Here is a 14845-nt window from a genome sequence, read left to right on the forward strand (position 1 = left end):
GTGCTTTCCCCTATGTTCACTGTAGCATCATTCACAATAGCCAAGACTTGGAAACAACCTAAGTGCCCATCAATGGGTGACTGGATAAAGGAGATGTGCTATATATATACAAGGGAATACTACTCAGCCATAAAAAAGATGAAATCTTGCCATTTGCAACAACATGGATGTACTTTGAGGGTATTATGTGAAGTGAAATAAGTCAGATGGAGAAAGTCAAATACTGTTTGGTCTCACTCATAAGTAGAAGATAAAAACAACAAACAAATACATAGATACTGAGATTAGATTGGTGGTTACCAGAGGAGAATGGGGGAGGGAGGAGGGCAAAAGGGGTGGTAGGGCACATGTGTATGGTGATGGATGGTAATTAGCCTTTGGGTTGTGACCATGATGTAGTCTACACAGAAATAGAAATATAACGATGTACACTTGAAATTTATATAATGTTATAAACCAATATTGCCTCAATAAAAATAAGTAAATAAATGAAAATATAGTGCTCGAAGTTAAAATTCCATGGATGTGATGAACAATACAACAATGAAATGAAGAAAAAAATCTCATTTACAATAGCATAAAGAGAATAAAATACGAATAAATTTAATAAAAGAAGGGCAAAACTTACACTCTGAAAACTGAAAAACATTGCTTAAAGAAATTAAAGAAGATCTAAATAAGTGGAAAGACATTGCATATTCTTGGTTCAGAAGACTTAATATTGTTAAGATGGAAATATCTCCCAAATTAATCTACATATTCAACACAACCAAAATTATGGCTGGCTTCTTTGCAGAAATTTACAAGCTGATCCAAAATTTGTATACAAATTCAGGGAACCCAGAATAGACCAAAAAAATAAAAAAATTAAGAAGAAGAACAGCGTTGGAGCCCTCTCATTTCCTGATTTCAAATCTTACTACAAAGCTATAGTAATAAAGACAGTGTGGTATTGGCATAAGGGTTGACATAGAGATCAATGTAATAGAATTGAGAGTCCAAAATAAACACTCAATTTACAGTCAATGGATCTTTGGCAAGGACGCAAAGGCCATTCAGTGGGGGAAAGAATGGTCTTTTCAACAAATAGTGCTGGAACAACTGGATATCCAGTGTAAAGGAATGAAATTGGACCCCTACTTTATATCACATACAGAAATTAAGTCAGAATGGTTCAAAGTCCTCAATGTAAGAGCTAAAGCTGCAAAATGTTTTGGAATAAAACATAGGTATAAATGCTTCATGACCTTGATTTAGATAATGGTTTCTTAGGTACGAAGCCAAAAGTACAAGAAACCAAAGACAAAAATAAATTGGATAAGTTAGAAAAAAATAGGTAGCTCATCAAAATTTAATTTTTTGTTCTTCAAAGAACACCATCACAAAAATGGAAAGACAATCTATAGAATGGGAGAAATATTTGCTAATCACTGATCTGATAAGAGACTCATATCTAAATTCTATAAAGAACACTCACAACTCAACAATGAAAAGATAAATGACAATGGGCAAAAGACTTGAATACGCATTTCTTCAAAGAAGTTATCTGATGGCCAATAAACATATAAAAAGATGCTCAACAAAACCTGTTAGCCGCCAGGGAAATGGAAATCAAAATGACAATGATATGTAACTTCATACCCAATATGGTGGCTATAATTTCTTAAAAAGTAGATAATGACAAGGTGAGGATGTGGAGAAACTGGAACACTTGTACAGTGCTGATGAGATTGGAAAATAATGCACTCGCTTTGGAAATGAGTTTGGAAGTTCCTCAAAATGTTAACACGGAGTTACCATGTGACCTAGAAATTCCACTTCTAGGTATATACCCAAGAGAAATTAAAATATATGTTCACACAAAATATTGTACAGAAATGTTCATAGCAGCATTATTCATAATGGCCAATAAGTAGAAACAATCCAAATGTCTGCCAAGTGATAAATGGATAAGTAGAAAGGGTTGTATCCATGCAATGGAAGATACTCGGTAACGAAAGGGGTACTGATACGGGCTACAATGTGGATGACTCTTGAAAACATTATGATAATTGAAAAAAGCCAATAACAAAAGATCACATTGTATGATTCCATTTATAGGTAATTTGCAGAACAGGAAAATTTACAGAAATAGAAAGTAGACTAGTAGTTGCCTAGGACTAGGCATGGAAAGATTGGAGGAAATGGGAAATAACTGCTAAAGGGTATGAAATTTCTTTTGGGGATGATGAAAATATGTTAAAGTGATTGTAATGTTGGTTGAACAACTCTGTGATTATACAAAGAGCCATTGAATTGTACACTTTAAATGGGTGAACTTTATGGTATGCAACTTATATAACAATAAAGCTGTTTAAAAAGTCAATAGATGTGGAAAGACAAAGAAGGATCCAGTTCCAGGCAAGATGGAGTAAGCACATGCCACTCTCTCTCCCCTACCATATGCAACTATACAAACTGGAAAAATGCATGGAAAATCTATTTGAGGTCACTGAAAAATAAACAGTACTGGGCAGATTGGAGAAGAACGGAATTCAAGGTACCACCAAACTGGCAGTTAGTTTACCATTTGTTTCCTCTGGTAACTTCCAGCCTGAATACACTGCAGCGTGAAACCCAGAACTGGGACCCGAGGAGCAGACAGAGGAGCTTTAGGAGCACACTTCTACTTCTGCCTCAAGGAGCAGGAAGAGTGCAGAAATATCCGCTTCTTTTTCTTCACTTTGTTCAGTCACACTCACGTCCCGAACTGACAGCCAGGGGGCTTACCTATGGGATTGATAGGAGTAGAGCTGCGAAGACTTTGAAAATGGGACTGACATCGGAACCCAGCCACAGAAGATGAGTTGAACCTTGTCGCCTGGGCCTAACTGGGTCAATTGTCTACTGAAACAAAAATGTCAACATTCTCCGTAGGATTTAAACGAGATACAGAGTCGCATAACACGATATTAAAAATGTCCAGGATACAACCCAAAATTGCTCAGTATATGAAGAACCAGGGAACTTTCACAGGGAGGGAAAATCAACAGATGCCGCGGCTGAGATGACACGGATCTTGGAAGGATCTGACCAAAACTTAAAAGCAGCTACTGTAGGGGCTGGCCCCGTGGCCGAGTGGTTGGGTTCGCGAGCTCCGCTGCAGGCGGCCCAGTGTTTCGTTGGTTCGAATCCCGGGCGCGGACATGGCACTGCTCATCAAACCACGCTGAGGCGGTGTCCCACATGCCACAACTAGAAGGACCCACAACGAAGAATATACAACTATGTACCGGGGGGATTTGGGGAGAAAAAGGAAAAAAAAAAAAAGCAGCTACTGTAGAACTATTCCAAGCAGCAGTTATGAATATTCTGGAAACAAATGAAAAAATAGGAAGCTTCAGCAAAGAAATAGAAGATATAAAGAAGAACCAAGTTGAAATTTTTAAACTGAAAAATAAAATAATCAAGATCAAGAACAAGATCATACATACGTAAGAAAAGTAGGATACTTAGGTAGCATACTGATTGGAAAGTAAGCAATAAAACTGTCCCTATTTGCAGAAGGCATGATTGTCTACAATAAAAATCCCAAGGAATGTACAAAAACACTTCTAATACTAATATGGGAGATTAGCAAGTCACAGGATAGACCACAAGGTCGATACACACAATTGGATCATATTTCTATATGGTAGCAATGTACTGAAAACTTTTTTTAAAGTACCATTTACAATAGCTCCAAAAATCAAAAAAGAAAAATTTAGGTATAGATCTGGGAAAACTTACACAGAATCTGTTTGCTGAACACCACAAAACACTGAGCAAATTCTAGCAAAGGATTTGACTTGACCATAGAAGAGATGCAAGTGGGAAATAAGCACGTAAAAAGATATTCAACCTCAGCAGTGATTAGGGACATGCAAATTAAAATAAAAATGAGATACCATCACACACCTACTAGAACGCTATAATTTAAGAAAGCTGACAATATCAGTGCTGATAAGGCTGTGGAACAACTGGAACAACTCTCATACATTGCTGAGAGTAATGCAAAATTTTACAGCCACTTGGGAAAACAGTTTGGTAGGTTTTTACACAATTAAACATACACTTATTATACAACCAGCGATGCCGGGTGAAATGTTGGAAAGCAATAGACGACCAATACAAACATCCAATCAAACAGCCAGATGCTCCCTAGTAAAGAGAGGGAACCAAAGAGACAAATTGGCTTCCATCTCAGATGTATAGGGAGGACTTACAGGCTAACTGGCCAACTTAATTTAGCTAAATCATTTTCCCTCCAGAGATGAGTATATGCTACTCTGATGACTTGGACCTTGGGAATTATTGATTATTGTGTTCCTCATTGTAAATCATCCCAACATGTTTCCAGTTTGCCACTCCATCTCTTGTCAGTACCGTTTGCCTGATCACTTTGGGGTGAACTGATTAGGCCATTTCTGAAACTGAAAATTTGAGAACTGGTCTGTAAGACACAGCCCGACAGCTGGTTATACTACACTGAACCATTGGTCCACAGGGTCGCATTTGATGGCAGGGGGCTTCAATGCAGTGGATGCGTAGGCACAGTGCCTGGGGCTTATGAACTTTTCGCGTACTGTGAAATGTTTGTGATTTTAAAAAGAGAAATTTCATACTTTGAAGGGAAACTGCTGAATAAAATTAAATGTCAACAAACATTTGGGTAAGTGTCTGTAGAATATAAAATTATGTCAATTAATCATCTGCATCTAAAATCAACACTTCTAAAGATAAAGTAATATATAAGATGAGATGTGGGGGACACTCCTTGGGGCAGTGCCTAGGGTCCATAGAGATTAAAAAACAGTGGAAACAGTTGAACCATTGTTTTGTTTGATACTGTGAATGATTTTCAAAAGCACGTTTCCTCAATTATGTGCCTACTTGGGCTTCAGTTCCAGTTCAGCAAATGCCTCTTGGATTTGAACTATAATCCCACTGAGATCCCTCAGCGTAATGAGTTTAATGGATGGTCCAACATCCCGGTTACCTTTCTCAGCGCGGAATCTCAGTGCCGTGATTTCCAAGCTCCCGAGAACTCAGTGGTGGCTGCACCAGGTAGCTGGGTGACCTTGGGTTCTTAGCTAGCAGTTCTTGGACTTCCACCTGAGAATCACTCAGGTCTGTGTTTAAAATGCAGATTCCAAAGCTCCTCTGCCAGACATTTTGATTTTGTAAGTCTTGAAGTGAGCCCAAGAATTGCATTTTAAGCAAATTTTCCAGGTCATTCAGATGCAGATGATCTGTTTGAAATACACTAAACTATCGAGGTCAATAATACCACAGATTAACTGCAGTGTTCATGTATTGCTGAAGAGCCACCATGGCAGGGCACTGTGTCCCTTCCTTTGGGAAAAAACAAACAATCAAAATGAACTTTTCTGCAAGGAACTTCGAGCCTTTTAAGTTCCCTTAGAAAAGGAGTTTCAGAGGAAGGGGTTGGATAGATCAAAAGGTTTTCTCTCTAAATAAGATTTTTCTGAATTCGTTTAATTTTCTGTGAGGGCTTCCCTGAACTGGAAGATGTGTATCCCAGGCTGAAATTCTCTAAATTAAGCCCACTGCTCTATTTGATGAGATCCAGATGTGACTTCTTCATATTGCTGTGGAGACGAGACGAAAAGCAGGAATAGTCATGAAAATGATATGATTCAAAGGAAAGAGGAGATGGAAGGAACTAGGGAGAAGAAAATGAGTTGTACTTTGAACCTAATCTCTAAAAGATTAGAGAGGATTCCCATGGTGTGAGTCAAAGTGGATCTGCTCATTCAGATTTGAGGCATTGTCACTTATCTTGAGGTGAAGTGTTGGGAGGCAATGGTGATGTTGTGAGAAGAGGAATGGAGACAAATCCATTGGATGTAAGTCCAGCTCTGACTTTTGCAGACTATGTCATCTAGGGCAAGCTGCTCAAAATGTCTGAACTTGGTTTTTTCCAGCCGGAAAATGGCACAAAAGCAAACCATATTGTGGATTTGCTGTAAAAATTAAGCGAGAAAACACATGCCAAAATCCATTGTAAAATTTAAGTAATTTAAGTCTTATCAAAATTAGAGAATCAGTGCTTTTTTTTTTCTTTTTTTAAAGATTGGCACCTGAGCTAATGTCTGTTGCCAATCTTTTCTTCTTATTTTTTTCCTTCTTCTTCTCCCCAAAGTCCCCCAGTACATAGTTGTGTATTCTAGTTGTGGGTCCTTCTGGCTCTGTTATGTGGGACACTGCCTCAGTGTGGCCTGGTGAGTGGTGCCATGTCTGCACCCAGGATCTGAACCGGCGAAACCCTGGGGCACTGAAGTGGAGTTCGTGAACTGAACCACTCAGCCACGGGGCCGGCCCCTAGAGAATCATTATTTTTATGAAGTAATTGGCAGTTTTCTCCAGATAAAATACTTAGATTATATTTCCTTATAAGTACAGTGAAAAGAACACGGAAACTTGAAATCAGAAGTTCTGGAAACTGTAGGGGTTTTGCTCCACATAAACCTGAGATTTTAGGCAGCAAACAATAGAGCTGGTAAAATTAGAACTCTCAAGAAAAGGGCTTTGGTTGTTTTCTGGGAAAAAGAATTGACAATTTCTCTTGGAAGCAATATCAAAGGCATCCAAAAAAATCACAGTTAATAATAACTAAATAAGTGCCAAGAGTTTCTGAAAATCAATCAAACGAAGCCTTACATTCAGAATCCACTGAGCCAGAGGCTTGGGTATAATCTGATGAGTTGAATAGATGGTCCAACATCCCAGCCACCTCTCCCAGAAAGCCTGAATCTCAGTGCAGAGGTTTCCAAGTGCTTATTCAGGAGAACACAATTTCTATTTGACCTCAGAATGTCTTCATTTTATGAAGCTTTTTATAGCTATCATTGAATATATTGTCTGACCAGGATTTTTATTATTGAGAAAAAGGCTTTAGGTCTATGATTCATTCAGACAACTCTTGACAATTCACCAGAGTATTAAATACAAAAAAACAAATAAATAAGCATTCTAGTGGTACAAAGCCCAATTTCAGAATTGACGTAGAGGATGCGAAGGTTTTCAGATCAAATGAAGAGATCCAGGGAGTCATGAACAGGAGATGTGGGTATGTACGAGGGTGTGCTTGGGGCTGGGGGTGGTGACGGACAGGGTATCCACAAGTTACACCTGTTTCCTGGAGTAATTAGTAAGTGAACCCCTTTCAATCTCGGAAGAATCCTCAATTTTGCAATAAATTGCAAGTCACTTTAGTGACAGGTCAAATTGGAATTGTGAGTTTACTCTGCCTACTGTGACAAATGCAATTACTGAATTTTCCCTATGCTAACTGAAGTCCTTTCACGCCTAGTCTCTGGCCCCTTGTGACTCTTTTGAGGGGGTCTCCAGCTCCTGTGATATCAGCCTTCAACACTGCCCCAAAGCATCTTGATTAACAGTTTAGACCTGCATAAGGACTCACACCTAACTTTTAGTAGCATTCACATTCCAAGCACACCCCAGGAAATCGGAAGACCAATGTAGTAAAATTATACCAGCATTCTCTCTACCACACACAAGACACATCTCCAAACCTTAATTAAAAGAACTGTCATCTGGATTAGGATGCCATGGGGTTTATTTGTTTGTTTGTATTTACCTAAATACTTTAGAGTCACTTCTCCAGTCCTGTGCAGAGTTATGAAGGATTAGAAGTATGCTGTAATCTTCCATTCCTCATTTTACCAGAGAAACCACATTCCTATTTGTTTCATGCATTGGGCACCTTATGTAGGGTCTTATATTGGAAACAAAGGGTCCCTCTGCTTTTAAAAAATTGCCACTGCCAAGTCTAAGGATCATTTTGTTAGGTGGAGTGGAGACTCTTGGTATCCTTCTGACAACTCCTATCCCTCTTATTACCTAGTTTAGTAGGAATTTCAGATGGACAAAATCAGGGACAGTCCCCAAGAAGGCATAAATGAATAACACTAAGGTCATTTTTCCAATATATCTCTGTTTGGGAGACTGGCATAGCAGGGTCCCTGGTAATTGAATTATTTTTGTAATGATACCTTCAGGGCCCTGCTCTTGTGATTGTCCCTTTCTAATCATAACGACTCATGAAAATGACTGGATGGTGAAATGAGTTTACTTGGATTTAGGTATTTCTTTGAGAAACATTAGTTGAAAAGTAACTCTTTGGGTGGTCCCCGGATGACACAAGGGTTTTCATGTGTTCAGTTTTTTGACAGAACATGATTATAGTTGAACTTTATATCCTAGAAACCAGTTGCTTATTATGTGCTAAGTTCTGTTCTAAATACTTCATGTATATTAACTAATTCAGTCCTTCAACAATTCCATGATACAGGCAGTATTATTATTCTTACTTTTTTAACAAAGGAGAAACTGAGCTATACACAGTTAAGTAACTTGCCAAAGGTCACATAGCTAGTAAGTAGAGGAACTGAGATTTGAATCTAGCCAGTATAGCTCCAAAGCTCCAGAGGTGGAGCCCTTAACCACCACAGTGTCCTGCTTCTATGGAGATAAGATCTAGTGTAGTGTAAGAGGAGTGGGGATCAGAATTTGCCACCCCAAAAAGTGTCTCTTTGGCTTGATTATTTTTAAGAACAAAAGACTCAGAGAGAAACTGAACTTCCCCCTAACTGCCTAAAAGAATTTAAGATAGAAGGCCTGTCCCAGGAAGGAGCTAATACCATGATAACTATTGTATGATATGAACCAGGTGTGGTAGACAGAGAGGAACCTAGCAACGCCCATTTGATCAAAGTCCTCTCTGTGTCCCATGGTCTTTGCAAGATATGGCAAACATTTGTTTACCAAACATTTGTTTTTCCGTCTTCATGTGAATTGCCTCCCTCCCCTTTGAAGTCCCAAACCACTACCCCCAACATCTACTTTGTCTTTAGGTGAAGATGTTATTTAAGGTGGTGGCTTCAGTCATTTTGGCAAGTCAGTCAGTTTTCCTGGGTTTCTTCTGGGTATACATATTATTAAGTTTGTTTGATCTTGTCCTGTTCTCTGTCTCATGTCAATTTAATTCTTAGACCAGCAGAAGAACCTAAAGGATAGAGGAATAGTTTTTCCTCCCCTACAGGGGTGGTTTGCCAATCCTTTAACACTTCTCTATTTCCTCCTTCCTAACAGAGCTTCAATTCTCTTGGACTGTTCACTATATCTCATACTTTAGTTTCCGCAGAGAAGGATGACTCTATCCTCTGGGATGGACCTAATTAATCTAAGAACAATCCACCCCTTACAGTAATGTTTAGTTCAGGGATGGACATGACCCAATGAGATGTGATGAGGTATTTGCTAAGACCAAGAAAATTCTTCCTCACTCTTCTGGAGGGAGCCAACTGAAGCCTCTCAGGGTGGTTGTAAATGGATCTGAGCCTGGGAAATGCTGCAGTCATTCAGCTCCCAGCTCCAGAATGAAAGCAATATATGGAGTTGAAGAAAGGCGAAGAAATCTTGGAGCCATGGAGCTGCAACCACTGGGCTAAGTCAATCTCTGTAGTATACCCCAGCCCAGGAAGTCTAATTATGTGAGCCAATGAATTTCCTTCTTCATCAAGACGGCAAGTGTCAGTCCTCAGTCGTTTTAGAATATGACTTATGAACAGTGGGCTTGTCATTCTCTAGGCCTGTAACAGAAGCTCTTGTGCTTGTTCTTCTGTTGGCTGTGACAGCATGAGCTACAATGATACATACACAGGTGGAGCCATCAGTATGCAGCACATAATAGGAGACAGCTGGTGTGGTTCCAGATCATGTACAGCACATCAGTGCTGCGTATTTCCCACTTACAAACACATCGTTTTCAGGGTATTCATGGTGGACATCATCACTAATTCATTGTGATCTATACCTATTTGTGGAAAACTTCTAAAATTCCAAGAGGAGGTGGAGGGCAATTAATAACTTTCTAGAACAATAATTATATTTGGATTTGTAAAGAACTATTTAAAGTTAATTTTGTCAGTGAACTTACATCTAAAGTGCTGCACATATATGGGAAAGCCCTCAAATCCCTTGAAGAGCTCTGCACTTTGGAGAATACACCATATGTAATGAGTAATTTCCTTTCAATGAAGTAATTCACGTTGAATGTTTTCACTGTAGCAAAAAGAGTTTGTTAATACATACACTATTGGAACAACGGAGGATAATTCGATGAATAAAAATTTTCAACAAATAACATATTCCATGTTTATTAACATGTTCAATAGTCTATCTTAAGTTATACATTAAATACTGATAGAGAGGAACTTTTTACAGGAATAATTAATCTATGGACCATTGAATTCTGCTAATTCTGAAAGTTAATTCAGTAAGAAGTGAACTCAGTGTCTCTAAAATTTATCGAGTGTCCCTAAATTGGCACAAATAACAGAAATTTATTTTCTGACAGTTCTGGAGGATAGAAGTCTGAGATCAAAGTGTCAGCAGGGTCGATTTCTTCTGAGGCCTCTCTCCTTGGCTTACAGATGGCCAATGTCTCCCTGTGTCTTCACATGGTCTTCTCTCTGTGTTTCTCTACGCCCTAATCTCCTCTTATAAGGACACCAGTCACAGTAAGAGTAAGGCCCACCCTAATGACTTAATTACCTCTTTACAGACCATATCTCCAAATACAGTCACCTTCTGCGGTATTAGGGGTTAGGATCTCAACATGTGGATTTTGAGTGGACACAAAGCAGCCCATGACAATTGGCAAGAAAAAGGTTTTAATAAATTTTTAAAGAATCACCACTCTACAGTCTAATTTAAACATGAGCTCTGAGTGAGGTAGTTTATCAGCCTTAGAAAGTGAGGCTTTTACTTTTTTTCCTACGTTTTTAATGTTTGTTTGGGGTTGACAAATTCTATCAAATGGTTTGATTTTTATTAAAACCAAGTGGCAAATAGTGATCACACCAGGGGGAAATAAATAGGACACAATTTTAATTAACAATTTCATTTCTACTAATTATAGGTCTATCGATGTCAGTCTAATTTACCCCAGCAGTCCCTCCTGGACAATGATTTCTCAGTGATTCTGAAACCACGGGCTGTGTCAGTGCTTTAGAGCTGCTCTGCTCCTCGGGGCCTCATCTGCTGTGCGTCTGTGGGGTGTGTTGGGGGTTCACGACGAGGGCACAGACAGCCCCAGGAACCCCCAAAGCGGGGGGAGCCTGCCAACATAAATAAGTTGAATGTGGTCAGGTTTTTGAAGCTGCAAATGCATCTCATTATTCGAATGTCTTTAGAGTCTCTAGTTCTAATCCTTTTTATCACTCATCTTTATTAATAGAGAGTTTTTGAGCACCCAATCCTATGTGGAAGTATATTTTTGTTTATAAATGTATAAATATCACAAAAACAGAAACTTTAAAAACAAATACACAGTTCGCCTAATATTTTCTTCTTGCCCCTCATTGTTCTGTCATGCACATTTCCTGGGGAGCAGGCACCCCATTTCGGAGTCCATTGCCTCAGATCCCTTATGACATTGGTCGAGGTGTGGATGTGGACGTGGATCCGCACCGGGAAGGGACATACAAGTCACTTGGTGGGAGGGAGGGCTGCGTGTGCAGATTTTCTCACAGGCCATTTGGCTTTCTCCAGGTCCACAGATTCCGTGGATAGAGGGGACAAGTGCTCCCTGGTCACCAGTGGTCTTCCCATACAAAAGTGGTACTTTTGAATCCACATCTTTAAAATGAAGAGAATTGTTGATTCGTTTAATGCTCATGCTGCTAAGAGACTCCTCCTAAAACTGTGTGATGCTATGTCTCGGCTGTTGCCTCCTGCAGAACCTGCCGCAGCTGCCATCTCTCCTCAGGACGCCACTATGAGGCCTCCTACGGAGATGTGCTTGGGAAGAGACTTTGCCAAAGTCTGGAGGCAGAAGGCATGATTCTCACTGCCTTCTACCTCGGGAAATCTCCTGTTGGAGTCTTATGTTTTCTCAGAGGCCAGTACGTAAAACGGATGACCACAGAGGGGCCCGGGCTCTGCTGCTCACTCCACTTACAGAGCCGGGTCCGCACATTCTCATCACGAGCTGCGTCATTCTGGAAGATGAGTTTTCTGGATCAGTTTCTCCAAAAAGAAGACAGACTTGGCAAGTAGTCTTGAGTTGCTGTTTTTTAAATTCTTATCAGTAGAGGAAGTGGCATGGACTTTAGTCTATACTGAAAACTAAGCGCTGGCCCTGACTTTGACCATAGATATTTTAATAGTTTGTGGGCAACTCAAAGAACTGTAGACATTAATTGCAATAGGTATTTTTGTGCATAGGAGTATGAACATATGAGTGTATTTGTATGATGCCATGTGCATATAACATCACGCATGTATGACCAGGGCTTACATGCATGTATTCACTATCTAATCATTTTACTTCTATGGCTTTTCTATTTTAACTACAGATGTTTTCTTTTGGCAAAGCGGTAAGTAGTCAACAGATCTGAAGCTTCAAGGATAATTACTTTGTGTTTCTTATTTTTCCCTACGAGCAATTTTTCGCTGTATATATTGTGAAATATAGGTTCAGTTAGGTTTGGTTTTTCTTGTGCTCCCTTCTCACAGCTGCCAAAGGTTGAGAACCAGGAGCTCTTTCTCAAAGATAACCTTGACTGGCTGGCTGGCGAGGGTCTTGGCCTTGCTGGTTGCATTACCTCTTTTTTGCTGCCACTCAAAGCTTCATTAGCCCTCCTGACAATGATTGTGTGATCATTCTGGTATTGTCAGGCTCACCACTCTCTTCTGACTTAAATGTTCTGGGTGATTCCTTTATAATGCAAAGGGATTTGATGTACTCCCATGATTTGAGGCTAGAGGGACCTGTTTCTGGGCCCAATGCTATTATGAAGGCTTTTCTCTTAGAAAATCTTATCCACTCTTGCCACTAAAATATCCTAGCTCTCCATTTCATACTTTTAAGCTTTTTCCTTAACCCCAGAATAATCTGCAGACCTCAAAGCTAGGCTTTTCGGATCAACTTTTGTTAACTAAGATACATGTATTTTTAAAAATATTTTTCTAACTTTTATAAAGAATAATGATGTTTTACCACTTGTGGAAATTATGGTGTTTACTGTAACAAATTAATGACACTGGAAATTACCAAAAGGAAAGCAACAAATAACCCAAATTCCATCACTCAGAAATAATCAGGGTTGACATTTGATAAACATTATTCTAGACATTTCTCGCTGCATTTACACAGATAGAAAGATGGATAGATAGAGTCAAAAATAATTTTATAAAAATGGAATTATATAATGCAGGTTATTTGTAATTAGAAAGTACCAAATTAAATTTTGCTTGAACTTAGAACAAGAAACTGAAGTAAAATGAAAAGTATTTCTGAACTTTAATTATTTGTATTCTCACTACAAGAGATATTCCTTTATAAAAGAGTAAGGGAAAAGCTTATAAAAGCATCAATAAAATGCAGTTATTCCCTTTCTGAACTACGCATTTCAACTTCAGATAGTATTCATTGCCACTCTGCCGAGAAAAATAAGATTAGCACTCATAGTTCCATTCACCTCTCTTACCCACTCTTCTAGTTTTTATTACTTACTGTATTATTTTCATTTTGACGGGTATCAATGAAATGGGCAGAGTTAGCCATTGACAATTAAGTAGCTAGGAACTAAAGTTTTTTTTTCCTTTTTGCAATTACTGATTATAGCTTTTAGCTGTTTAACTCACCCATTGTTAACTGGCTGCTTAGGCAATATGCTCTCTGACTCCCACTGGGCTCCTATAGATAACATCTCCCTGGAGCCTGGGTCACCATGGTAATGGGTGTGTGAGCTGTTTTTCAGGAATTAGAACCCCTTGTCCACTTCAGGCCTGTTGAGACCACCAGCTCATCAACTGGGCTGCGCAGATGTCTGATAGATGACTTTTTGACGTCATGAGACTAAAACCTTCACCCTCAGATCACGCTCATGCCGCCATTTTGTGAATACGTGCCCGGTGAAGAGGCATGGAGTCTGACAACACTTGCGCAGACCATCAATTACCTCATCTCTCCTCACCTCCAATCACCTCTCTCCACGTTTCAGGCTACCTTGCCCCCATCCCATAAATATCCCTGAGTCCCTGTTTTCTGGGAAGCAAATTTGAGGCTCATGCTCTTGCTTCCTCTCATGGCTGCCTTGTGATTAAATCCTCTCTCTGCTGTAATCTTGTCGTCTTGGTGTTTGGCTTTCTGGGCAGTGGGCAAAAACGAACCTGGTTCAGTAGCATCAAGAACTGTGAATGTTCTGAGGCTTTACTACTTGCAAACTAAGTTGGGCTGCCATCACTGACAGAAGACAGGAGACTCCTGACCAGAAACAAAAGACTATTACTCATGCAGCAAGCAGCATGAGTCAGCATATTTGCATCAATTCCACTTGCCCTCAAGTCCCATGGGGGCAATTCAGATGTGCCTAGATAAATGCCTGTAACTGCAACAAGTTGCATTACAGGGGAGGAACCATGAACTTAGGAATCTCTAATTGTTTCCAATGGGCATTAAGCATGGTTGCCCATTATTGCACAGGAAGATATTATTTCTATTTCTGAGGCTATTTGCTCTCCCAACATCCTTGAAAATATAGTCCAGGACGAGGTAGTCAATGCCAATGCTTACAAGAAACATGAGAGATCCGTGGAGAATTGTCTCCTAACAACAGAGTTTTCAGCATTTACATTCTGAAGAATAAGGATAATTTCTAGTTGTTTAATCTTATTTCTATATGTAAATGGATTGAAAGTTCACGCTACTTCTTTTGTATTTTACTTCTCTCCATTCTTTTTTAACTTTATTTCATATTTGGCTAGATTTTAT

Source organism: Equus quagga, chromosome 8 (genome assembly GCF_021613505.1).
Source record: "Equus quagga isolate Etosha38 chromosome 8, UCLA_HA_Equagga_1.0, whole genome shotgun sequence".
Taxonomy (NCBI): domain Eukaryota; kingdom Metazoa; phylum Chordata; class Mammalia; order Perissodactyla; family Equidae; genus Equus; species Equus quagga.